The following is a 20,906-nucleotide window of genomic DNA, read 5'->3' as shown; positions in this document are numbered from 1 at the left end:
AATTTTTAATTAATTATTGAACAATTTAAATGGTCAATTTTTTTTTTTTTTTTGTAATTTCCTTTAAAATTTTTCAAATTAGGATTAATTCTATTATTGACTTGAAAGTTAAAAATTCATAAAATACTAATAGTATCCATATAATAATAATAATAATAATAATAATAATAATAATAATAATAATAATAATAATATCCAAGAAAGGAATAGGCTTAAAACAATATTACATGAATTAGTACTATATTAGAGAACATTTCTCTAGTTAAAAGATCATCATAAAGGAGAAGTAAATTAGGGACTAATTAAAATGTACTCTCCTCGTTCTACTTAACTTAAAGCCCTTTCACTTTAAGGTACTTTTCCAAAGCTCTAGCTTTCTATTGACTCCTTCTCGCATCTTATCTATCAGAACTATATCATTCGCAAACATCATACACCAAGGGATACTCTCTTGTATATATTTCGTAAATTGAGGATAAGTTAAGAGAATGGAGATTAAGATGGTTTGGTCATATGAAGCGTAGACATACGGAGGCTCCAGTTAGATAAGTAGAGTACATTAGGTTAGATGATAGAAAGAAAAGAAGGGATAGTCCTAAACTGACCTGGAGGAAAGTAGTACAACATGACCTAGAAGCATTATACATTTTCGAGGATTTAACCCAAAATCGTTTAGAGTGAAAAACGAGAATCCATATAGCAGACCCCAAATTTTTTGAATAAAGGCTTAGTTGAGTTGAGTTGAGTTGAAGATTACTTTTCATAAATGCTTAAATATACAACTTCATGTACAACCATGCATCAATCTTAGAGGAATGATAGAAGATGAAGTACAAGCCATCTGATAAGTATGTTGACCTATTTTGTTTGGTAGAAAAGAAATGTTAAATATATATGAATTTTCCTTATCATGCAGATGAATTCATACTTCTTTTAATGCATATGCTTCTTCTAAACCAACTTTGCTTCTTTTATTGACTTAACTTCAGCTCTGCAAGTCTTTTGTTAATTAGTCTATTCCACCAAAAAGAATCCTAATTATTAGTCAACAAAGTCAGCTAAAATTTAGACTCTCTTACTGCAAAAAATTGCAGCTCAATTCTTTTAATTGACAATGTATTACTACGGTGCTCTATTTGAGATATTATTGATAAAATCACGGTAATGCTTTGTTTCACTTTTCAGTTACAAGGGAACTTTGTTATTCAGAGCTCCTGCACCGTTCAATTAGAAGATTAACCAATCTTAACAGCCTAACACTAATTGACTAATGAATTTTAAAGGGAAGTGATGTTAATGCAAGAGTCAATTTTAGTTTTCAACTTTCAAGATCAGCGTATGCACAAACACTTTTAACTATTATTGCTCTTTGTTATTAATTCGTTATGTTTTTCATGGATTCAAATTGTGACCCGACCCAAAAGTTTTGCGTTGCGACCTGATTGAGTTAAAAAGTGAAATCTATGATGGTAGCGGAGGGTTTGAAAGGTCTAATTGATTATATCTTGCTCTCTTTTCATCATAATTGAACTTTTTCTCTGTTTTGTCTGTGGACGTAAACCTTACAATTGAACCACATTAAATCCTGTATTATTCTTCTTCTCTTTTCTATACTGTGTGATTGTGCGATTTGTGTGTGCGCCTTAAATTTGCGTGCCTGTTATAACATAATTTTCATACAAATTCATTGAAACCATCTCACATGCATTAATTTGTCTAAAGTGAGTTGCAGTTAGGATGATGATGATGACGATAATAATAATAATAATAATAATAATAATAATAATAATAATAATAATAATAATAATAATAATTCATAGAAAATATACATACCTATATTTAATGATCCACGCAAGAAATTGACTATGAATGTGAATATTATATTGATAAATATACAAACATAGCTAATGGTAATACTATATCATGCAGAGCATTCATATAAATCATAGGGTTTATCATAAAATGGTGGAAGCTAGAGGACCTAGAGAGTAATGAAAAGCGTTTCTATGTGAATAACGTCAATTAGAAGATAAGAAGTATATTAAAGTTGTTTCTTTTTGTCACTTTGCTATGATAAGAAGATACTAATTTCATAACAGGTGTGTCGGATACACTTGAAAGCAGAGCTCCTATACACACACATCTCTGGATATGAAAATACAAATTAAAATTTCACAATAATTTTTGTTCAAAATTCATTTAAACTATTGTATCCATGCACATATTAGTGAATCATCAAAGACAAAAAGCAGCCAAAATTTCAAGGAATTGTAGAAGTTTTTGATATACCCACCAAGAAAGCAAATCACATTTGACTTGAAAATTTCACTATGTGTATATATAATGCCAAAATTTTCTGTGGTTTGATATTCAATGAGCAGCTCGTTCACTTGAATATATATAATGAATATGCAAATTGAATACTTTGCAATCTAAGATCATGGGTTCAAATCACAAAATGTTGAATTATGTACTGCAGAAAAAAATGTCAACATGTTTCACATCCAAACATAGCCTTACAATAGTTTCATATCTTCTCTATACTTGAGGCAACGTGTGGCTAATGCTATTGAAAGCGCCACCTAAGAACAAATAACAGAAGACATGGTAAGAATTCAATGATTGTAATATTTATTAGTGACAAAAACAAGGGGAATTTGGGGGTTGACATACAATCACTTTGGTACAAGTGTTCACTTTACTCTTTTAGGTTGTGGTTGTTCTTCTTCCGCATAATCAGATTTGCCATCTGCAATGATAGTAATGCAATCCAAGGGGAAGGATTTTTCCTTGCTTCTCTTCTTATTGGTGTCTGTTTCCATCGCTTGTAGGAACTCTGGCTTGGTTGCTCCATATTGTAATAAGAACTTCCTTTGTTTTATGCTTGCATTGCATTGTGCTGTTCATCTTTGGAATACAATAGTTGGATCCCACACATTTTCACCTTTAACATTTGCGCACTTTTGAATTCTGGCAACTTATCCAATACTCATTATTTGTACTACCCTAGTGTGCTGGCACTTTCTCTTTATTAAAGTGATTCTTTTGAATTACAAGTGGACTGTAAGATTGTAACACCCTAGGCAAATTCCACATCGGCAAAACACGGGAGAGATGCTGGGTTTATAAGTTGGTAGTTTGTAACCCCTAGTGACGCGTTTTAAAACCGTGAGGGCTTCGGCCCAGAGCGGACAATATCACTAGTGGGCCGGGCCATTACATTTGTGGTATCAGGGCCGTTACATTTATGGTTCTTGAACCGCCGGTTTAGGTTCAGAGAAATGTTAAACCTGAATCGAACCGCTAAGAGATGGTTTGAAGGGTGGTTTGTGAACCGCCAATTCCGGTTCGAGCCCCGGTTTAAAACGGTTTAATAGGCGATTTAGAGTTGGGCGGTTGGAAGCAGTTCAAGAGGCGGTTTAGGGTGGTTCAGGGGATGGTTTAGGATGGTTTGATCAAAAATGGGAGAAAAAAATTTGGTAAAATAAATATTTCAAAAAAAAAAGAAAAGAAGAAAATGATATTATTTGTATTTGTAATAAAAATTAATAAGAAATGTGTAGAGTTAATTTAAAAAAATTATAGAAATGAAAAGAGATTAAATTAATTTTATTTAAAAAAAAAAGGAAGAAGGGCTTGAACTTAATTTTGTAGAAATTGAGTTGCCTACGTATCCTCTTGGGGTTTAGAGGAATCAAAGCCCACGTAGTTCTCTCACCTTCTATTTAGAGTTAGATAACCCCCTTACCATAATCACTTCCACAACCGCTCAATTCCGTTGTTGTTCCATCGGTTCCTATGTCATATAAATCTTCATTTTCTTCATGTGTGATCTCTTGTTGCCTTAAGGCTGCCTTAATCCAATCATCTAAACATGTTTGAGCTTCTAATGATTCAGGAACCATATTAGATCGTGTCTCATCTAATATACTATCCCCTGCACTAAAAGCTTGTTCAACTACAACTGTGGAGACTGGTGCTGCTAAAATTTGTTTAGCAATTAGTGCAAGGGTGGGAAAAGTATTTGTATGTCAACGCCACCAATCAAGTACTGGAAATTCTTTACTTGCACTACTATCACCAAACTCAAAAATAGTGGTTAAATAAATATCAAATTCAGAATTATTACCAAGGGATCCTCTAGGCCTTTTTTGCCTTTGTAATAAGGCACGATCACCCATGCTTATTCTAGAGGTTGGCTCATTCTGAACTTGACTAGAAGGCTGAGATTGAAAAACTAATTGTTGACTAGAAGAACAAAATTCACTATATAAATCAAAAATTAATTTTCTAATTTCAACAATTATTGCATGAACATCAAAATCAATCTCATCATCAAGATTTAAACATGAATAATAAAGAGACAAATAATCATTTAAACCATCTAATTTACATCTAGGATCAAAAACACAAGAAACAAGATAAAGTGGAGGAATATTTTTGAAATAATTCAACCATTTTTTTTTCATGTTAGAAATGCAATCTTTTAAATTAGCATCATTTTCATGGTCTTGCAATGCACCAATCATATTAAGACATTCAATCATAAATAAATGAGATGTAGGATAATAAACACCACTCAATGTATATGTAGCATCATTAAAAACTTTTAAAATATCCAAAAATTTTGTACAAATATCCCAATTTTGTGGATATAGTTGAACTTGTGGCACATTATTGCTAATAAAATGTGCACAATAAATCTCTATATCCAAATGACTCGTTTAGTAATTCATATGTTGAATTCCAACGAGTGGGAACATCTCTTGGAAATCTTTTTGGTCTTTTATTATTTATTTTACAAAATTTAGCCTTGTTATGGAAAGTCAATCACTATATTATTTCTCTGTATATTCTGTATTCTGTATTCCTATTTAGGATTTATTATTTATGATTTCTTCCTAATTAGTAGAACACAATTAAGGAGAATCATCTCGTTCTACATGGTATCAGAGCAGGTCATCTATCTAGGGTGACTATTTGTTCTCACCACCCAGCTCAGGAGAGACCTTAGCCGCCGACCGGCCGTTTCGACTCCGATCAACATCGCCAGCGTCGCCTCAACCCTCCTGAGGTTTGGCTCTCAGATCCTATTTCGGTATTTGCTTGATTTGTGATTTTGGGTTATTTTGCTGCTGTAAGCACTTTGGATTAGCGTTTCGGTTAGTTTTCTCTGTCTCAACAAATGGCAGACAATAAGAATGTTATTTCTGATGTGATTCCGGTGATGACTAAGATCACGGAACACAAACTTAATGGTTCGAATTACCTAGAGTGGAGTAAGACTGTTAAGGTCTATTTGCGTAGCATTGATAAGGATGATCACCTTACTAAAGATCCACCTACGGATGATACACGACAAACTTGGTGAGGAGGATGCTCGGTTGTTTTTGCGGCTTGAACTCGATTCACGGTGAGGTAATTAGTTTAATTAATCACGTGGAATTTGTTAAGGAATTGATGGATTACTTAGATTTTTGTATTCAGTAAAGGGAATATCTCCGTATTTATGATGTTTGTAAGGCATTCTACCGTCTTTGAGAAAGAGGATAAGTCTCTCACGGCTTATTTTATGGATTTTAAGCGGGTATATGAGGAACTTAATGTATTGTTGCCTTTTAATCACGATGTGAAAGTTCAAAGAGCCCAACGAGCAATCGGTCATTATGAGTTTTCTTGCAGGCCTTCCTTGAGTATGAGACTGCTAAATCTCGATTCTCTCGATTCGAGATTTCCTCTTTGCATGAAACGTTTACGGGTCCTTCAGACAGAGTACCCAACCTTCACAGCCTGCAAATAGTGCTCTTATTAGCCGTAATCCAAATGGACAACAGGGCAATAGAAGAGGAAGTAGAGGAGGAATTACAGGCAACAGAAGTAATCAGCGTAATGGAGAGGCTAGTTCTAATCAGGACTCAAGAGGAGTCATTTGTTATTATTGCCATGAGCCTGGCCATACAAAATATAATTGTCCGCAACTTCAAAGGAAAAATCAGCGATCACAGATGGCAAATATGGCAGCAGAGGATTCTACAATATCTTCCTCTGAGAAAACTATTTTGGTATCTGCAGAGGATTTTGCACAGTTTTCCCAAAGATCGAGCATCTCTAAAGCCTACGGTTCCCTATCATCGCAATCGAGTCAGGTAAATCCACTACATGTCTTGTGTCTTCCTCATCCAAATGGGTTATTGATTCTGGTGCGACAGATCACATGACAGGTAATTCTAGTCTTCTATCTGCTTTTCAGTCTAATCTCAATTCCTCTACTGTTACTTTAGCTGATGGTTCTACTTCTTGTGTCATGGGTTGTGGAACTGCGAACCCGACTTCGTCAATTTCTTTGTCATCTGTTTTGTGTCTACCAAAATTCTCTTTTAATCTACTTTCTGTTAGTAAACTTACTCGTACCTTAAATTGTTCTGTTTCCTTTTTCTGACGGTGTTTGTTTCAGGATCTTACGACGAAGCAGATTATTGGTAGAGGACGTGAGTCAGGTGGTCTCTACATTCTGGAAAATCATGTACCGCGGTCGCTTGTTTGCTCCAGTACCTTAACACCTCTTGAAGCTCATTGTAGATTGGGTCATCCTTCTTTGTCTACCATGAAGAAACTATGTCCTCGATTTGATCTTTATCGACTAGAATGTGAGTCGTGTCAGTTTGCAAAACATCATCGTTTGCCTTCTGTGTCTAGAGTCAATAAACGAGCTTCATCTCCTTTTGAGTTAGTTCATTCTGATGTTTGGGGTCCTTGTTCATTACTTCTAAAACTGGATTACGTTATTTTTTTACTTTTGTTGATGATTACAATCGTGTTACTTGGTTATATTTAATGAAGAATCGTTCTGAGTTGTTTTCTATCTTTTGTGCCTTTTGTAATGAAATCAAAACTCAATTTAATATTTCTGTGCGCATATTAAGAAGTGACAATGCCAAAGAATACTTTTCAGCACAATTTCAGTCTTATATGACACAAAATGGCATTCTTCATCAGTCTTCCTGTGTGGATACCCCATCCCAAAATGGCGTGGCCGAAAGAAAAAATCGGCATCTTCTTGAGGTAACTCGTGCTCTTCTTTTTCAGATGAAAGTTCCTAAACACTTTTGGGCGGATGCAGTTTCTACGGCATGTTTTTTTATCAATCGTATGCCGTCTTCTGTCCTTAATGGGGATATTCCTTATACTGCTTTGTTTCCTACAAAATCTTTGTTCCCTGTTGAACCCCGTATTTTTTGTTGTACCTGCTTTGTGCGTGATGTTCATCCACAGGTTACTAAATTGGATCCAAAGTCTCTCAAATGTGTCTTCCTTGGGTACTCTCGGCTACAAAAAGGGTACCGTTGTTTCTCTCCTACTCTTAATCGTTATCTTGTTTCTGCAGATGTCACATTTTTTGAGTCCACTCCATTTTTTCCTCAATCATCTGTGTATGAGAGTCAGGGGGAGGAGGATGATCTCTTAATATATACTGTCCAACCAATGTCTAGTCCTCTCCCACAGCCTGTTCCTTCTGTCTCTAGACCTACTCGACCTCCCGTTGTTCATGTTTATTCCAGGAGATTGGAGATTCCTGACTCAGATCCTCCACCAGCTACTTCGTTGGGAGATCCAGTACCTCATACTGATCATGATTCTGATCTAGACTTACCCATTGCTCTTCGTAAAGGTAAACGTTCATGTACTTACCCTATCTCTTCTTTTGTTTCTTATAATCAATTGTCTTCTTGTTCTCGGTGTTTTGTTACTTCTTTAGACTCTGTTCCTATCCCTAATACTGTTGGTGAGGCACTGTCTCATCCTGGCTGGTGTGCTGCTATGAAAGAGGAAATGGAGGCTTTAGATGCTAATGGTACATGGGAACTGTTGCCTTTGCCCACTGGTAAGAAAGCTATTGGTTGCAAATGGGTATTTACAGTAAAGGTAAATCCTGATGGTTCTGTGGCTAGGTTAAAAGCACGCCTTGTAGCAAAAGGATATGCTCAGACATATGGGGTTGATTACTCTGACACTTTTTCTCCTGTAGCTAAACTTACTTCTGTTCGCTTGTTTATCTCTTTAGCAGCTACATATGATTGGCCCCTGCATCAATTGGATATCAAGAATGCTTTCCTTCATGGTGATCTTCAGGAGGAGGTGTATATGGAGCAACCACCTGGGTTTGTTGCTCAGGGGGAGTTGGGTAAAGTTTGTAGGCTTCGGAAGTCTCTTTATGGCTTGAAACAAAGTCCTAGGGCCTGGTTTGGGAGATTCAGTGAAGCAGTACAGGAATTTGGTATGCAAAAGAGTAAGTGTGATCACTCAGTATTTTATAGGCAATCTGAGGCTGGTCTAATTCTCCTGGTAGTCTATGTGGATGACATTGTCATCACTGGGAGTGACTCTGTAGGTATTTCATCTCTTAAAACCTTCCTCCAAACTCAGTTTCAGACCAAAGACTTGGGATTGTTAAAGTATTTCTTGGGTATCGAAGTTATGAGAAGTAAGAAGGGTATTTTCTTGTCTCAAAGAAAATATGTCCTCGATCTATTGACAGAGACAGGAAAATTAGGTGCTAAGCCTTGTAGTGCACCAATGACTCCAAATTTACAACTGTTAGCAGGGGATAGTGAGTTGTTTGAAGATCCAGAGAGATACAGGAGATTGGTAGGAAAATTGAACTACCTTACAGTCACTCGTCCTGACATTGCTTATGCCATTAGTGTGGTAAGTCAGTTTATGTCTTTCCCAACTGTTACTCATTGGGAAGCCTTGGAACAAATCTTGTGTTATCTGAAGGGCGCTCCAGGAAGAGGTTTGCTATATGATAATCATGGGCATTTGAATATTGAATGTTTTTCAGATGCCGACTGGGTTGGATCTAAGATTGACAGGAGGTCAACCATCGGATGTGCGTTTTGTTGGAGGAAATTTGGTGTCTTGGAGAAGTAAGAAACAGAGTGTAGTTTCTCAATCTAGTCTTTGAATCGAATCTGAGCCATGGCACAATCAATATGTGAGGTAATGTGGATACTTCAATTACTAGATGAGACAGGTTTTAAGACCTCCCTGCCTGCGAAATTGTGGTGTGATAATCAAGCTGCTCTCCATATTGCTTCTAATCCGGTATTTCATGAGCGGACCCAACATATTGAGATTGATTGTCACTTTATTCGTGAAAAGATTCAACAACAGATCATCTCAACAGGACACATCAAAACTGGAGAGCAGTTAGGAGATATTTTTACAAAAGCTCTGAATGGAGCTAGGATTGACTACATTTGTAACAAGTTGGGCATGATTAACATCTATGCTCCAACTTGAGGGGGAGTGTTATGGAAAGTCAATCACTATATTATTTCTCTGTATATTCTGTATTCTGTATTCTTATTTAGGATTTATTATTTATGATTTCTTCCTAATTAGTAGAACACAATTAAGGAGAATCATCTCGTTCTACAAGCCTATTCTTTCATAATTTGGGGATGTCCCCATAAAAATGAAATTGCTTTTTTGATGGAAGAAATAAATTCATCTAGGGTTCTTAAACTTTCTTGCACACACAAATTTAATATATGACATGCACACCTAATATGAAAAAATTTTCCCCCAAAATTGGGTTGGCAAATTTTTTTAAGGTCATTAATTGAAGCAGAATTTGCAGCAGGATTATCAAAACCAATTGAAAAATTTTATAAACTAATCTATATTCTTCTAAAATATTTTTAATCATCCTATAAATATTATCAGCAGTATGTCTCTCATCAAAAACATGAAATGCAATTATTCTTTTTTGCATGATCCAATCATCACTAATCCAATGACATGTTATGCCCATATATAAATGCATTTGCCAATGATCACTCCAAATATCACTACAAATAGAAACTTGTGCACTCATATTTAAAAAAATTTCTTGTAATTCTTTTTTTCCTTTTTTAAATAAAGAAAAAACATTCTGTTTCAAAGTATTTCTAGGAATACGTTTTGTATTAGGATTTAAAGCATTTTAACAATAATTAATAAAACCAAGTTTTTCACCAAAATTAAATGATAAATGCTCAACACAAATCATTTTTGCTAATTTCTCTTTATTTTTTTTATCAGAATATTGAAATAAAGATTGAGATTTAGAATTTGTGTACCCAGATATTTGAATTTGAGACTTATCATACCCAATTTTGGTGGGATGCTTTTGCTCCAAATGCCTCTTAAATGTGCCATATCCACCTCCCATTTTGAACTTGTAGACTTGGCCACAGTAATTGCAAATTATATCAAATGTATTTTTAGATCTTCATTTTTTTGTAAAGTGGACTTTGAAAATATTGAATGTGAGTGCTTTTTTTGCTTCTTCTTTCTCAACTTGTTGATTTTGGCTTTCTTGAGTGTGGTAGAATAACTCTTGAATTTCAACATCATTATCATCATCCCCGATTTGCTCCATTATGTTGTTTAAATCAACTGCAGTAAGCTCATTTGGATTTGGATATGTTGATTCACCAACCTTACTTTTCCCCTTGCTACTTGATGAACTTCCAAATCCACTACTTGACATTTTCTCAAAAAAAAAAAAAAGGTATGATACTATGATAAAATTTGAAAAAAAAAATAGTGTAGAGATAACAAAAAAATAGAAGGTACTAGAAATTTGAAAAAAGAAGTGTAGAAGATAACAAAAAAAAAAATAGAAATTTGCAAACAAAAAAAATAGTGTAAAATTTTAAATTAAAAAGTAGAGATAGTGGAAATTTTTATGAGTATATAAAAAATTAGAGTAATAAAGAAAATATTAAATTTTAATGATAGTATAAAAAAATAATAATAGAGTTATTGAATAAAATAATGGGATATAAGAAATTTTTATGTGTAAAAAAAAAAAGTGTAAAAATTTAGAGAATATTGAGAATTAAAGAGAGATTTGAGAATAATTATGTAGAGAATTTGAGAGAATTTAAGAGTTGTGTAAATGAATTAAGTGGATGAATTGGGGGACTTATAGAGTTTTTATAAATTTTTTATTTCTAAAATTATCCCCAAAAAGTAACTACTTTTTTACTGTTATACTTTTTTACTGTTATTAGGGACTATTTACAATTAAAAAAAAATTGTAACAGTAAATAATTTTACCGTTTGAGATTAAAAAAATAAAAACAATTGATTTTGAAATTTAATAAATGATTATAAATTTAAAAAAAAAAGAAATGACATTTGAATGGACATTAGCAGGCTGCATGGATAGGTTCTTTGTGGAGTGCTAGGCTGCTTGCAGAGTAGGTGGGCCTTTGGCTGCCTTAACTGCGGTGTACTGTACGACGCGTTTAATGGAACCACCGGTTCGATTCGATTTCAAACAAACAGTTTTAATTCGAATCAAATCGATGATTTTAATTCGAATCAAATCGACGGTTCAACGGTTTTATAATATCTTGAATCTGAACCAAACCATGGAGGAACGATTTAGGTTTGGTTTAATAACGGTTTCGGTTTTGACCGGTTTTGGTCTGGATTTGATCAGTCCGGTTTCGGTTCGATTCCGGTTCCAAACCGGACCGTGGCCACCACTACGCCCAACTCAACCCATTATAAAATATTACTTTTATAAGTTTAATATTATTACATATCTTTATGAGATATTTTCTAAATGAAAATAATATTTACTAAACACTAAAAATGATTTACTAATTGAATTAATAAAAAAAACTCTTTAATTTAAAAAAAGGAATATATATATTAGTGTGTAAAATATTACTTTATAAATTTATAAAAATTAAAATATCATTCATAAAAATCATTTAGACTTTATTTCGAAAATTAACCACTTAATATAAAATAAATTTATTTTTATATTATCATAAATCATATTTAAATGCTCATTTACTTCAAAATTTTATATATTTAAATAAGTTTATATAAATATTAAAAGTTGTATTAAAGAAAAAAATTATTGTACAATATATTTTTAAATTATATAACTTAAATTTTTCATCAACGCATTTATGATATTTACTTTTCTGTTATAAAATTTCAATTCAGTAAATTTTTTAATTAATATATACAAAATTATATGTAAAAATTAATAACAAATATGAAATTATGAATAGGAGAATTTATGCAATAATAAAAAAATTGGGAGAAAAAGTATTGTACTAATAAGACAGATATTTTGAAAAACAAAAATAAAAGATATTATTGATAAATAATAATTAATATTGTTACTTAATTATATGTTACTAGAATATAATGAAGTGTTTTTTTTTGTCTATATAGTTTTTTTTTAATTTAAATCTTTACTTTATTTTTCTTAATTTTGTTGTATTATCTTATTTTCCCTGAAGAAAATTTTCTATTTGTTTCAATATTTATTTATTAATTAATTAATATGTAATTTTTTCCAAAATTGCATATAAAAAAATTAAATAATGAACACATACAAATAAGTACAGACAACAAGCAATGCAGGTTATATATATTATATTAAACTATATTATATTAACATAAAATAATAATAATTATTTTTCCATTTTATTATCTTTTACCCAATAAATTATGTAAAGTCTTTTTAAAAAAAGTAAAAATCAAATATGATTATGTGAAAATTTAATTAAATTCTGTTCTTATAAATTATTTATTAAAAATGAAGCCTTAAAAAGTTAATATATATTAAAGTGTAAAGGAAGGGGAATAAATGGCAATATGGCACATTAGATAATATATTTACATATATTCATGCAAATAAAAAGAGAATTACAAAAAAAATATATATCTTTTTTAAAAAATAAATCATAAAAAATATATTATGAACAAATGATATATTTTACATGAAAGTAATATGATTTTTTGATTCCTTCTTAGAGTGTTACAAGAGGACCTAAGCTCCTATCCTACAAAAGGACCTAAACTCCTGCTCTAATTTTTTATTTACTTCTTGGGGTCTTACCAAAGGTTCTATATTCCTCTCTAATTTCATGGTTTTTCTTGGTTTCTTACAAAAGGATCTAAAATTCCTTCTAATTTCTTAGTTCCTTCTTGAAAGCTTACAAAAGAAACTTCACTCATCATCTAATTTCTTAGTTCATTTTTAGAATCTTACAAATGGATCTATACTTTTGCTCTAATTTTTTTTTTTTATTATCCATAATTTTTTTTTTCGTTCCCTCTTAGAGTCCTACAAAAAGGACCTATACTCATGCTGTAATTTCTTGGTTCCTTATTGAAGTTTTAAAAAAAAACCTGCATTCACACTCTAATTTCTTGGTTTCTTCTTGAAGTCTTACAAAAGGATTTATACTCTTGCTTTAATTTCTTAGTTACTTCTTAAGAGTCTTAAGAGTAGAATTGTAAAATGAATCCAAATAGGTGATGAATCTTCACATGAGATTGCGTTATCAATGCAATTAACTATACTAACCTAGGCTTTGTATCTTCTTCAGATTTTTTTTTCTACCTTGTTTTAAAAACCAACGAGAAAAGGTAAATATGTGAAAAGGCCAATGAATTTTTATGCTGTGATTATTTACTGTTGCTTCCAGCAAGTTTGAATGAGAATAATATGTAAATGCGGAATACTGATACAAATAGATAATTAGAAATTGTCAAGTTTTCCTTTGCAAAGTAGACGAATGAATTCCCTTGCAAGTAAAACGAATGACACTAAAAAGAAAAAAATTGAAATACTTTAACTGGGTAGGACAGGTGAATTCACAAACTTGAGATGCTCATTATATCTCATTTGTGGCAATTGTAGTATATATATAAACAAAAGGAAATTGCATTAAGATAAATTATCGTAAGAAATCACGAGTGACAGGACCTCACTTCTGGAGATTAAACTAAAAACTAATTATGTGTTAAGCAATGGACAACAGTGCAGGAACCCACTCCCGGAGATTTGACAAAAAAACTAAATTGTATGTGTTGAGCAATGGACGAGTAAAAGAAATAGAGCAGAATTAATTAAGAAGAAAATTTACAATCAGTGACAATAGAATCAAAATAAGAGAGATCAGGCTGATTGGAGTGGAGGGCTTGTACCAACAGCAAAGAATCAGACTCTAAAATTACATTGCGAAAGCCATTGTAAGTACGTGTGCTACACCATACGCCTGATTATCAAATAATCAAAGCTCCTCCAATAAAATCGAAGCATCTTCAAAGGAATCTCAGCGACTGCATCCAGAAAGGCACAAATCAAAACATATCCGCATTCGATGTTTAATATCTTTGATGTATCTAAAACCACCTACATGATACAAAGCAGGCAGAAAGGTCACAGGCAAGAAATATATTAGCGCTTCAAAAATCTGATAATCTCAAATCTTGACCTGATTAAGCATTGACCACGAGCCTCATGCATCATCAAGGAACAATAATGAAACTAAAAATAAAAAGTAAATACTTCCCTCAATGAGCGAAAAACAATACATCAATATTAACTCTGCTAATTCTGAACTTAAAATAAGATTAAAATTACAGAAGCACATATAATATTTGCTTCATCCACATTGCAACTATTATTATCAGTTTGCAGGTTTTATTTTTGATATATGATAAAAATTTGCAACAGATATAAATTTCCCTCATATGCAAATGCACCAAAATTACAGTGTAATTATAACATGTTCTCATTTTTAAACATTCACAACATGGCAGTGATCTTATTATAGAAAACAACAACAATTGTTGCATTTTACGCACCTGCAAGCATTTAAGATGGACAAAATTTCCTGCTTGCCACTGTAATTTTCTTGAGTTCCCTTGTAAGTGACAACATTAGGCTTGATTCCCTACTTAGTCATCTCATCAAATAAAGTTACAGCAGATTTCACTAATCCATTCTTGCACAGTTTATCTATAACATCAGTATAAGGAACAACATCAGCATTCAATCAAGGTTGAATAAGTTAATAAATTAGGTGATATGCATGCCTCTTTCATCAATCATGCTAAGAGCTTCTTGGAGAGGGAGAGCTTCAGCCATTTTCGGATCATGTGGACCAAGAAGCTCAATTTAGCAAGTCTTAATCAGCTGTCCTCTCTAATCACAAAGAACCCAACCCGCTCAATTTTGTTATGATCTGGACGGGGACAAGCTTCTGTATTGCATTTCAAGAATCTCGAAGCAGGCTTGGGCCATTTCAACAAATCAGCCACAGAAACTGTTGAAGAGTAGTCAAAATGGGCTGGATGGTCACTAACTTTGGCAGCTAGCTACTGATGCGGGAAGGAGGAAGCAGAGCTTGTAATCTGATTAACATTCCAAAGCACTTCGTTCCTGTTTTTCCAAAGAGACCAAATTAGCGTGCATCTTCTGTGAGGAAAATCAATTACAGTCACACGAATAGGCTCGCAACCTGAGTTAACACAAAGTCACTGCCACTGCATCTGCTGTGAGGAAACTCAATATCTCATTTGGAGGATCAGACTAGAATTGAACACCATGAGCTACAGAATGCAATTTCACATAAGAGCCTTAATTTCAATACCACAAGTTTCAATGTGCTAAAGAATCAGCAGTGCAATTTTTCTCCTGAAAACATAAACTAAGCACACTCCATCAAGAAAGGAAATCATGTTAGAGATGAAACTTTAGCTAAAAAAAGTTGAATATACATACAAATATTTCATGATCCATGCAAGAAATTGAATATGAATGTGAATAAAAAGGATTTTAGAATGGTGGAAGCTAGAGTTCATCATAAATTGCAGAGCATTTTCATAAATTACAGAGTCTTCTATGCTAATGATGTCGATAAATTAGAAGATCGAAATTTTATCAGAGGCAAAATTATTTCTTTATGTCACTTTGATAGGAGGTGAAGAAACTAATTCAGTTACAGGTGTGTGGGATACACTAGAAAGCAGAGCTCCTGTACGTAGATCTCTAGATATGAATATGCAAATTAATATTTCATAATAATTTTTGTTCAAAATTCATTCAAACAATTGTATCCATACCCATAAGCGCAATTAATGGCGTTAGCCCTTTTCCCTCGATTTGTTAATGATGCGATAATTCAATAATCGATTTATCATGAAATTTTCTTCAATCCTTGAATTGAAAAAGCACAAAAAACAGGTTACTAAATTGTAATTTCCCCAAAAATTTAACAACATATACATCTTAATTAAATTTCTTTTTAGTGCTAAATTGGATTTGAAATGGAATAATTGTCTCTATATTCATTAAAATATCTTTTTTTTTTTTAAATATGATACTGCATATGGATGATCGGAATTCTTAGACTAAAAGTATCTTAATTAAGCTACACTAGCATTGTAGGATGATTAGAAAAAAAATATTATTTATCATAAACACTAATATAATTGAATTAATCTGGACACTATTTATTATGAACTCCATACCATCCAAATCCATTTGAAAAAATAAAAAATCTTTATTCTCCTATACCATTCCGTGAACTCCATACCATCCATATCCATGTGAAGATTATTTGTCAATAAGTTTTAATGTCTATAAATTATTTTTAGGAATATAAGGAGCAGTGTTATTGAAATTATCTTAAGGACTTCAATCAAGCCAAAAGGAAAGAAAAAACAAAAAAACAAACAAACAACACCGCTGATGGGGAGCATAGGGAAAAAAGGGACAACAATGATGGTGAGCATTAGTGATCAGCAAAAGCAGAACCTGAGATTTGGCGAATGATTGCATGGTTTTGCAACTAACAGCAGGAATTACACGACTGAATTATTTATTAAAATTTGTCATCCATCCTTATGTTAAAACCAGCTTTCTCCAGCCCATATGTCAATTATTCAACAAATTCCGAAATAAATCAGTTTGCAATTAGGACAAATAGAACACAAATTGGCTTACTAATCAAGAAGTTGATGATTTTAGCTTCATAAACAGAGTAATTCATAATCCCATTGAATTAATGCACCAAATGAAAAATCATGGCTAGAGGGTATGATTCAAATGGATTTGGCCAAGAGCACTAAAATATAATAATCAGAGATAGGTCCTCAAAGAGTCCAATAAAAATCAAAGAGAAGCTAAAAGAAAATGCAATATTTTTTTTTCTTTCTTTTTTGTGTATCATTGCCCTAAATAAAGCAAAGATCTTAAAAGAAGGCACACACTCCCTTCAAAGTTGGTTTTGATGAAAGAAGTGCTATATAAAATCATTTAACGGCTGCCTAAAGGAAGGTTTATAATTTAATAGCTAGCAGAAGGATTGGAATCTTTATCAAAGGGAAAAAAAAAATACAAACCCAAGATTTTTTACTTGTTTTTTCTTTAACTAGCGTACAAAGCAAAGGACTAGATTTTTGTTTCTAAGGTGACACAAACCCAGGAGCTGCTTCCACTTGGCAATTCAATCTTTCCCCACTTACCAACTTAATCTCAGAAAGAGTGTTAGAAAATTTTGATGGTACTAAGAGCTCAACTAGCATAACCACCAAGAGAAAAATCACAAAGCACCATGTTGAAACTTCCTTGAGGAGGTAACAACCTTAACAAGTGCCAAAATGGGTTTGTGAGTTTATTTTTCCCTCCATTTTCAGCCAACAAAAATTTTCCACGGAAGAGGGTAAAGCATAATAAACATACACTAACATTCTCTAATGGTAAGAAGAGATCTATATGATAAACAATAACATGGACAAACATAGAAAGAAACATCACAGCACAGGCATGTACACAAATTTAAATACTGCATACGCATAGGAGGAGCAAGGAAGAACAGAGTCAAGGAATCTACTATGTGTATAAAACTCCTTTCTTCTAAATGCGTAATATTATGACTATGGACAGTTGGACAATAACTGAGGTGTTATTGGTGCCAGCTACAAATTTTAAAAAATTTATAATTGTAGACAAATTGCCTGCTAAGAGATTATGTAATTTTCTCTCAAAGCGGTGATGCAACAAAAATAGAAAAAAGTCAAACAAAAGGTGGAGGCTGCACCAACAGAAGAAAATAACATTGACATGTGGGTTCAATCATATACAACATAGCGAATGTTCAGCATAATATATTTTGCAGATTTTAAATAACAGAAACAAATTCAAATGCCTAAGTTTCTGCAACTAGTGATTCAAATTTCTTTTGAGAAGTAGATTTTTAAAAATTAAATTTCAAAACAAAACAAATCCAATATTAATAAGCACAAGAATCGAAACAAATCAAACATAAATTTTTAGATTTCAAAGAAAATCGAACACTACAGATCAAATAAATTACCAATATCATCCAAAAATAACAAAATCACAAGAGATAGAGAAGGGTTGGTATCGGAAACGACTCTGGAAACGTACTGGCGAGATGGAGAAGGCCGGGGTTGGCGTGGAGTGAGTCTGGAAGACGCCACTGAAGTCGCCAGATCAGAAAGTTGATGCCCAAAACAAATGAGACTCGACAGATCAGAAAGTTGATGCTCAGATTTGGAAGACGTCGACGCAGCTTGCTGGTGGTTATAGGGGCAAAAGAGCCAAGATTAGAGAGAATGCGAATTGGAGACGTATGCGAAGATGGAGGAATGTCTGCCGTCTATTGGGAGGTGTTTTTTAATTTAATAATCGAACGAAATCAAAGTACCAGAAATTTTTTTAAATTTTAATTAAAACTGAAAAAATAATTAAACTGGAAAAATAGAATGAAATCATTCAAATTTCAAATCATCATTAATAGCATTTTTAATTAGATTAGAATGAAGGCCAAAACATTGTCATATGTCAAAATATCAACAGAATGTAAAAATACAAAAATAGAGGTGACTTACAGGGAAAGAGAGCCGCAAACCCTAGTTCTTCACAATTAGTAGGGATGGATTTCAAAGAAATTTGTAGAATTTGGAAACAAACTCACATGAAGAACTTGAAGGAACCATAGTAGCGTCGTAATTAATCCCATCCTGAGCATTTGAAAAGTAATCTTCCGCGGAGGACTTTTGCCTCAATCTTTTAGTGTGACGCTCCTTACTCGTCTATTGTATAGTCGAGCAAGAAGTGCCATATTCGGTATCGGAGTACCCTATCTTGTCTTGTCATGTCTATTGTAAATTTTAATGTCATTTAAATCAAGTAATTTATGTGTAGAATTTTTTTTTTTATATCTATTTCTGTGGAGACCCGGACAGATCCTCCTCTATTTTATTAGCACCTGTTAACATATTCATAGTCATCTCACATATTTCCATATCATATTTTCTTTTATCATATCATTCACAACTATTTATGAGATCTCAAAATAAAGTGTCATCTATTACATTCATATGGAAATTCATAGATAATTTATAAGTTTTCATTTTAAGTACAAAATGAAATACATCATAAACTAGTAATTACATCATGACTAAACATAATGAATCAAAATACTAGTCTATACATGGGCCCTACTAAAATACAAAAGACCGGTGAGGTGACTCTGGATAATGGCAGATCTGATCAGAGCTTTGTCAGTGCACTACCGATGTCGCTGCAGCTCACTGTAATTTCTTTGGGATCGATGCGGGTGATCTCCGAAGACCTACGCAATGGAAAACCAACGCTCTAAGCATAACGCTTAGTGGTGCATAATTTATAATAACAATAATTTAATAATTTGAAACAATATATGCAACTTATAATTTCTGGGTCTTTTACATTTTTATTGTTCTTTGAAAATAATTAACATTATTGGGATCTTTTATGATTACTTATTGTATTTTAAGTCTTAATTAATTTTTTTTTTATCAGTGCCCAAGAAAACCTATAACAAATTATAAAAGCAGGATGTACGGGTGTATACTGGTTAGACAGCCATATGTCTATCCAGTATACGTCTGTCAGGCACGAGGCCAGCTGTCGGACACGAGACCCTCTGTCAGGCTTATAAAGCCAGAAATAAAGTAGGCATATAGCCTGTAGAACAATCATACCAGACATATATTGTCAGTTTATGATTTTCTCGGTAGGCAGTATTGCTATCTGTAGTCCCTAATTGGTATACCAATTTATCCAAACTAAATAAATAAGTCTAGGTATACTGTGGGCAATTAAACATTTTTAATTAATTTAGCACTGTTCACTATTACTATTTTCTAGTACTGTTCATTGGTACTATTAATTTCATATTAATAGGACATTAGTCTCAATTTACATATTCATATCATTTTTAATATTTAATTCTCCTTATGAGTATTTTAATTATCATATATAGCATTTTTCCCATGAACCTTTCTTTAGGTTCATGTTGACGTGTTATATTTATCTAGGAATTTGACTAGGTTGGGATGTCTATTTAGTCACAATTCCTTCATAACAATTGCTCCTCTATGTTTAAACTTGAATTTCAGTTTTTGAATCACTGAGTTTGGGGTTATAGAACTCAAGTTATGGTCAAAATACCAAAGAAATAGTATTTTGGGACATTTTCTGGGTTGGCAGTTTCAGTGACTCAACTTGTGTTAACAATTTGAATTGGTTAAAGACAAAACTGGGTTAAGTGGTCTTCATGAAAAGTGTAGCCCTATGTCTAAACTTTCCATGGGTAAAATTTTAGGTCATTTGGACCAGTATAGAGAGAGTTATGACCAAATGAACACGTACTGTTCATTTGGTTATTTTCTGGGTTGGCAGTTTCAGTGACCCAACTTGTGCTAACAATTTGAATTTGTTAAAGGCAGGGTTAAGTGGTCACCATGAAAAGTGTAGCCCTATGTCTAAACTTTCCATGGGTAAAATTTTAGGTCATTTGGGCAGTATTTAGGTCAAGTTTTGGATAGAATTTGGGCATGGTTTCTTCATGGAAAATGGGCTATTTTGGGTCTAGTTTCACCTCCAATTGGCCTCATACCAACTGGGGTCACACAATTTCATTTATGGCCTAAAATGTACACTACCCTCAATAAACACAACCTGCAGAAAATTGACACTTCCAAAACTCAATCTCCTCCAACTTCCTTACTTCAATTTGCAT

General features: G+C 32.9%; 1 long non-coding RNA gene across 3 annotated transcripts; it reads right to left on the bottom strand.

The window, feature by feature from the left end:
- Positions 1-13,679: 13,679 nt before the first annotated feature.
- Positions 13,680-18,896, bottom strand: LOC110662902 (uncharacterized). Of its 3 annotated transcripts, none has more exons than XR_009146634.1 (5): positions 18,730-18,896; positions 18,266-18,414; positions 15,333-15,521; positions 14,677-15,253; positions 13,680-14,148 (listed from the first exon to the last, which is right to left on the bottom strand). It is a non-coding gene; the product is annotated as an uncharacterized LOC110662902 (long non-coding RNA). The 3 variants fall into 3 exon arrangements; XR_009146633.1 differs by having other exon boundaries at positions 15,333-15,508; XR_009146632.1 differs by having other exon boundaries at positions 15,333-15,423.
- Positions 18,897-20,906: the final 2,010 nt, after the last annotated feature.

The sequence above is a fragment of the Hevea brasiliensis genome, unplaced genomic scaffold (assembly GCF_030052815.1).
Source record: "Hevea brasiliensis isolate MT/VB/25A 57/8 unplaced genomic scaffold, ASM3005281v1 Scaf22, whole genome shotgun sequence".
Taxonomy (NCBI): Eukaryota; Viridiplantae; Streptophyta; class Magnoliopsida; order Malpighiales; family Euphorbiaceae; genus Hevea; species Hevea brasiliensis.
This window is presented reverse-complemented; position numbering and strand designations above follow the sequence as displayed.